This window comes from Pavona decussata, unplaced genomic scaffold, assembly GCF_977016875.1.
Source record: "Pavona decussata unplaced genomic scaffold, jaPavDecu1.1 SCAFFOLD_215, whole genome shotgun sequence".
NCBI lineage: Eukaryota > Metazoa > Cnidaria > Anthozoa > Scleractinia > Agariciidae > Pavona > Pavona decussata.
The window spans coordinates 823,288-830,000 of record NW_028145620.1 but is presented as its reverse complement, the minus strand read 5'-3'; positions in this window follow the sequence as shown (position 1 = coordinate 830,000).

Genomic DNA, 6,713 nt, shown 5'->3' with positions numbered 1-6,713 from the left:
GCATAACATAAGTGATAAGTTTATGGAACAATGCAAAAAATAACCATTTAAAGCTACTGAAGCAAAACAAAAAAACAAACTGGGTATCGAACTGCGTTGAACAAGCAGTAAACGGGGAAAATAGTGTGGGTTTCAGAGACGAAACATATGACTGAATGCTAAAACATAGATGTTAGATGTTTGTAACGAAACTGAGAACAGATTTTGTCAGAAAATATTGATTTGAAAAAGAAAAAAAAGAGAGCGTAACATTGTCAAGGGAGAAATTGCCATTTGGCAGAAGCAAAAAGTTCTGTGTAATATTTTGTTTCAATGTCTGCGTCAAATAACTGTTTTCAAAAGCTAACTACGCGAAATAAATGATACAATCACTGGCCCATGATAATAGTGCAAATGCAGTTTCAGAGTCTGAGCATAGAATAAAAGGTTGAAGTGTTCTTTTGAAAACTGAAACAGGTAATCAGAATAAATTGGGGAAACTGTGAGAAAAACCTGCCAAGATGTCAATTACACAGCTCAGGGCCCAGTTGTTTAAAGCCCGATTAAGCTGATCCTAGATTAATGTGAACTTTGATTCAAGTTTAATTACTAATCGCTGAAGATTCTTCCAAAAGATTTTTGTCACTTAGTTTTGACTTAGACTTTTCTTTACCTTTAGCTTGAAATTAGGCCTTAAAATCGCTTTTAAAGAGCGAGATGAAAACCTTGATTAACTTTAAATCCTAGATTAGCGTTAATCGGCTTTCGAACAACCCGGCACAGTAAATTAAACCCGCACATGCCAAGCGCCAAAGGTAGTCAGCGCATGCGAACTATATGCAAACTCTTTAGTAACTGAGGTAGTCACGTGATTTGTTCACAGTGCATGTGCAGATGAGTTGAGTGTCTCAATCGCTTATTTTTTGAAGTTCTTTATCTAAATACGCAATGTACAAAATGAAATGATTGGCAACTGATAGTTGCAATTATTTACACCCAGCTTCCGGAAATTTTTTATTCTCTTGTAAATTGTGAGTCCTCTCTTTTGACTTAGCTTTCATTGAAACAGAATAAGAAAGAAAGAAGCCAAATTGAAGCAAACCCAAAGAAAAAGAGAGATTGTTTCTCAGATGGCAATTTAATCTTGTGCGGCTAAAAAGAAATTTTTCGTGAGCTCTACACTATATATGTCAGTACTACACTGAAAGTATTTGTAGGACATGCGATAATCTTTGTTAATAATCCTTAATAATGTTTCTTTCCCACCAGCTTAAATTCCGGTCTTTTTACGGACAAATTCGTATCAGCTCTTTTCAGAGGGTTTTTCCTCTATTCTGTTTATTATTGTTGCGATTAATATGAGAGATTTGGGTTGCAGCAGACATTTGCTAGTTATCGCCTTCAGGGTACCAGATGAGGACTATAAAATTCTCCTGTTTACAACGTATGTTGTCACTAACAAGCTTTTGCCAAATTCCCCGTTTATATTTTAATGCGTAGGGGTGAATTGTATGTATGAAAGACCTTACAGGCAACACGGTTCAAGTCGTAGGTCTACCAGAAATTAAATTAACAGGAAAACTTAACGATTAAGGGTTATTCCCAAAATGTTTGTGTCTTCTACGTTTTTAACGCTTTAATTTCTTCCTTGCTTTTCTTTCTGCCTTTCCGTTTGAAATATATAACAATTATTCCATGAGACCGCGTTGGATATGAAGTGATAAATAACCAACGAGCGCGTAGCGCGAGTTGGTTATGATCACTTCATATTCAACAAGGTCGAATGGAATAATTGTTTTAGTATATTTTCAAATCGGGTGTTTGCCGCCGATTTTTATTTCAACAATTTTACAAGGCGGTAAAAAGAGCATACAACTTCTGGTCACACGCGCGCCGTGGTCACCTGATTATTACATCACTGGATGAGCTGAATGAAATTTGACAGCTACACAAACGACAAACTGTGGTCAACTGTTAACGAAAATCAACCTTGAAATATTCAACCGTTCAAATGCAAGGAAAAAAGACGGCTTCGGAAGCTTTCAAGTGGTTCAATAGTGTTCAAAGTTCAGGAAGATTTTCCTAATTCTCCGCCTCCGTAATAGCTGTGAACTTGGACATTGCAGTTGAAGAAAACCTGCGGAAAGCCTCTTCGCTCGCTTTGCCGAACCTCGGTATTTACGAACTGATTTTGGACTGAAACTGTCCCTTCACTTTGAGGTTGCCGTTCTTGCTGGCCACGGCATTCGTTTTCTTTCTCAGCTGCAGAGATACCAGTGCATGGGGAAGCTTCAGAGGCTCCGGCTGAGACAAAATCACTGAGAACGTGTGACATATTCTTCTGCTGTTTTATAGATGGGCGATCATTAACTCAAAAACTACTCGACACCTTGTGGCGTTGTTCTTAGGGAGAGCATTCCAGGGTTCAACTGCAGCAGATTTTCTCTTCCTCGTCGTCCGAAGAAAAAGGTGACTGAGATAAAACCATGCCGTTCTCTGCAGTTGGGCTGGATTTTGACTGTCGGCCGGCCCAAGTTCGCCGCTTTCAAAGAGCCTCTGGATTTGATCTTTTGACACTGCTTTCTTGTGGATAATTCCAGCTATTTTACCCTTCTTTCTGAGATCCTTTACAAAGGCATCGAAAATTTTATTGCCTTCGGTAAACACAGCGTCGGAGATGATAGAAAAAGACTTGTTGTTTGGTGGCGAGCGAAGAAAGCGATCTATGGCGGCTCGAATGGACTTCATGGATGTGTTTTTGTAATACGTGACGTCTTTCTTCCTTGCGGAGGTGTAGATTCATTTAGCTCCTCTTTGGACATGTCTTCAATTCGTTTTGAAAATTTTGAGGCAACAGTACTTGACAGCCATTCTGTAAATAACAAGGTGAGAATTTTTGTCGTTGTTACGCAGTTATAAAATTATCAAAATATCGACAGTGAACGTAAACAATTGTTGCTAGTTTTTGAGTAAAACTCCCAGATACGTACCATTAAATATGTTCATGCCGAACTTTGTGGCTTTCTTCGTTTTTTCTGGAACAGCATTGTCTAGTATCTCTTGAAGTTTAGTGGGAGACAGCTCCTGAAACCAGCCAGTATCGGTCATTATGGAGGGCTGAAGTTAATGGCTCATAGTCGGAGTTTTTGAGCCAATTAGAGAGCTAGAAATGCAATAGTCGGAGCTGAGAATATACTAATTATATATAGCAATGAATAGGCATGAGTTGCTACGATTACGGTTGTCACCCTAAAATCAGGCTACCTGTATAGTTTACTAAGTAATTCAATCGAAAGTATTTAAGAGGTAGTGGTAGCTACAAGTAAATAATTAACTGTTTGTGACCTTGATGGGATGTTAGTGACCATTCCCACTCCCGCCGAATCTCATCTTTTATGTGAAAAATCATATATAAGAAATAATTATTTTAAGAAAGGAAACTGTATCAGATCACGTTAATTTCACGATCCATTGATTGCATTAAACTCGAGTCTCTCCTGATACACGTCACTAGCCATAGCTAAACATAATCATTGCTGAGCAGCCATTTGATTCCTGCTATACAACGAGATGTCTTCTTCAAAACCGCTATCAGTCGTTTCCCTAAAAATAAATCTCCTAGGAACGTCTCAGCTCTATTCTCAACCTCAATTTTACTTTGAAAAAGTGAAGACTAGAGCATTGGCAGAAATGTTTTTAGAATTAAACGAGTTAGTGTCAAATGTATTGTCCACCGGTTTGTACCGTTCAAACATGTCTCTCTTTGGGTATGTCATATGAAATTCGCATAGATTATTTTTATTTCAAAATCCTATGATACAATTCTGGACTGCTCTGGACCGTTTTGAAAGCGAACTGTCTTTATGGACAAGTTAGCATCCAGCCCAGGCCCCGGTTCCTCAAAGATCGGATAACTCTATCCAGTGGAGAAATCGTTATCTGGAGGATAAAATGTACTACAACCAATACGCTTTATCCGCTGGATAGGGACTTATCCGCTTAATAAAGTTATCGCAACTTGAACAACTAGGGCCAGATCGATTGGATCAGCACTTCTTAAGAAACATAGTTCATTCATTAAACCCTGCTCGTGATGACTTTGAACCAGAAAAACTGTTCTTAAATATCTAAACAAATTTTAGAATTTTTGCAAAATTTAATGTGGTCGGTTATTGTTCATTGCCTTTTTTCTAACCATACTGCAGCCACTTTTTTGGCAAGTAGGTTTTTCAGAAAGTTGAAAATTTCTTTTTCAAAATAAAGAACTTCGTGTTAGTGTTTCTTTAATGAGTTTGATTATTTCAATTCAATTTGGACCTTTTTCTTAAGTTTTGAGGAATTCCAGAAATCCAAGATGGCGGATGGAAGATGGCCGCAATTTGGCGATCATGACGTAATAACCACGTTATATTAAGTCATCAATTTCCGTTGGAAACCCCGAAGGAATCTCCTTTGGAGGTGCTATTTTCCTCCAAGTTTAACTGTTATAGCTTTTATACTTGCGAGGTCATGGAGGTGCTAGGACAGACGGACGCTTTTACATATCAGTGGTAAGTTCCATCCATCGTCTGTGAAAATCTGTTAAAACATTTGGCTGCTGAATCGAGTTTCTGTTCCACAAGTGAGAGGTGAAAGTTGTGGCATTCGACTAATACGGCCATATTTCCATCGAACATGTCATCAACGAATGTTAGCAAAAAACCAAGAAATGGCCATGAGGTAACTATCGCTTTGAAATCTCTCCTTGAAACAAGATTAACCATTTCTTACCAATTTGATCGTAACAAAAACGAAGGAAGAGTTTCATTTAAGCTGCCATGTAACGAGATAAGTCCATCACATTGAAACAAACTCACTGTCCAACATGTTTTTTGTAGCCGTGACCAGTTCATTTGATTGCCGACATATTACCGATCAATATCAGTTAATCCAGCTTTTTAACAGACCTTTTACGACCACATAAATCACTTTCTAACTAAGAATAGTCTTTTTACACGTCATCAATCTGGTTTCTGTTCTGTAAACTACACGGTTACGGCACTACCAGAGGATGCTGATAGTTGGGGTATGAATATTGGTCGTGGCTTTGTCAACGCTGTCGTCTTCTTAGCCCATTTAAAGGCCTTTGATACAGTTGATCATCAGATTTTGTCACGCAAATTGCAATATTATGTTTGAAAGTGAATATATAAAAATTCATACAATTGAACTACGAAAGAAAGAATGAATAAGTGAATAACCATCGCTGTTATGTACGCAATTTACGCAGGTTCGAAAAGAAAGGCTGAATTCAAAAACTCATTAATAATTCATAAGCCCATTGACCTATCATGAATTAAACTTTTATTTTCTCTTTATTACTAGTATAAAAAAATAGGCAGTCTTAGACTGCGTTTGGCTACTGATATAGCACAATTTGTATGGCATTAAATATACATATAACACACGTAACGTCGAAAACTTGCCGCATCATAAGAGTACCCTGCCACGTAATTTGATCGTGTTGTTATAAGCGCGAATTTGGTATGCGCTGAAGGACATCTGTTTGCTTACTTACACAAGGACAGCAATAGATAGATCCCATGGTTTACATAAGATCGCGTGGTGAAGAAATCCCGTGAACGATCAAGACACACAGACAACAGGGCAATAAGCTTTCTTACTTGAAAAATTTATTCAGACAGACCTGAAAAGCAAATTCGTTCATTTTTTGCCTCGAGTAAAGCTGAGTGAAGGCGACCGATGCAAGCGAACTGCAAGTCCTTTTTTAAAGGGATTTCAAAAAGTACAATTTCTTGACTCTATATAACACTGAGTACATTTTTCAAAAACTTCGCTAAAGCTATTTGAAATATGACAAATAGATCAACTTAACAGAAAGCACGATAAAATTCACATTCAAAGCTGTAATGTTTTGTAAAGTGGATTCCCAGCAGCACACGAAAATTTCCGAGAAAGACTACAGCTTATGTGATGATTTGCAGATCTTGTTTGCGATGATGTGCGATCGCACATGTTTCGCTTCTACAATCTAGAACAGGAATTTCTTCGCAATGAACTAACTGATTTCCTCTGTTTAAGCAGCCGAGTGTTTCTTAGAAATTGTCCTTTTGATTTACAGTATTGAAAACCTGTGTTTTCGTCCAAGAACTACAAACTGGTACCTTGAAAATTCACACATGAAAGACGCGGCAGCCATTTTGAATTGAAATAGAACCTACAATGCGAATAAAGCCGACTGAGATCTCGTCAATCTCTCGTGGTGAACATCGGGTCAAAATCGGGTGACGTTCGGCATTCCGTATTGTTACACTCACTCACTCGAAAATCCTTAAATAACAAGGACTGGAACCAGGTTGTTTGAACCCGCGAGAATGGGCACACCCACCAAACCCATGTTTTCGCGAAAACCGCTGGACTTTGAAATCTGGTTTAGGTCCTTGTTATCTAAGGTCTTCCCACTCACTCACTCACTCAACACGATAACATAATGGCAGTAGCCACAGTGGCAGTGGCCACAGAAATCAACTTTTCTCGTTTTGTCTGTTTTGTACGCTAAGAAATAGGTGAATTGTTTGTTTGTTTTGCTTACGGGTGAGTGTTTTTATTCCGGGCCGCTTCCGTTTTACGAAGTGTCTGGATAGTTTTAAGACTAGTAATAATCGTAGATTAGAGGGTGCGTTCGATGTCACCAGGCCAATCTCGATCCTAGGCTCTCTCTCTTTGTGGTGTCA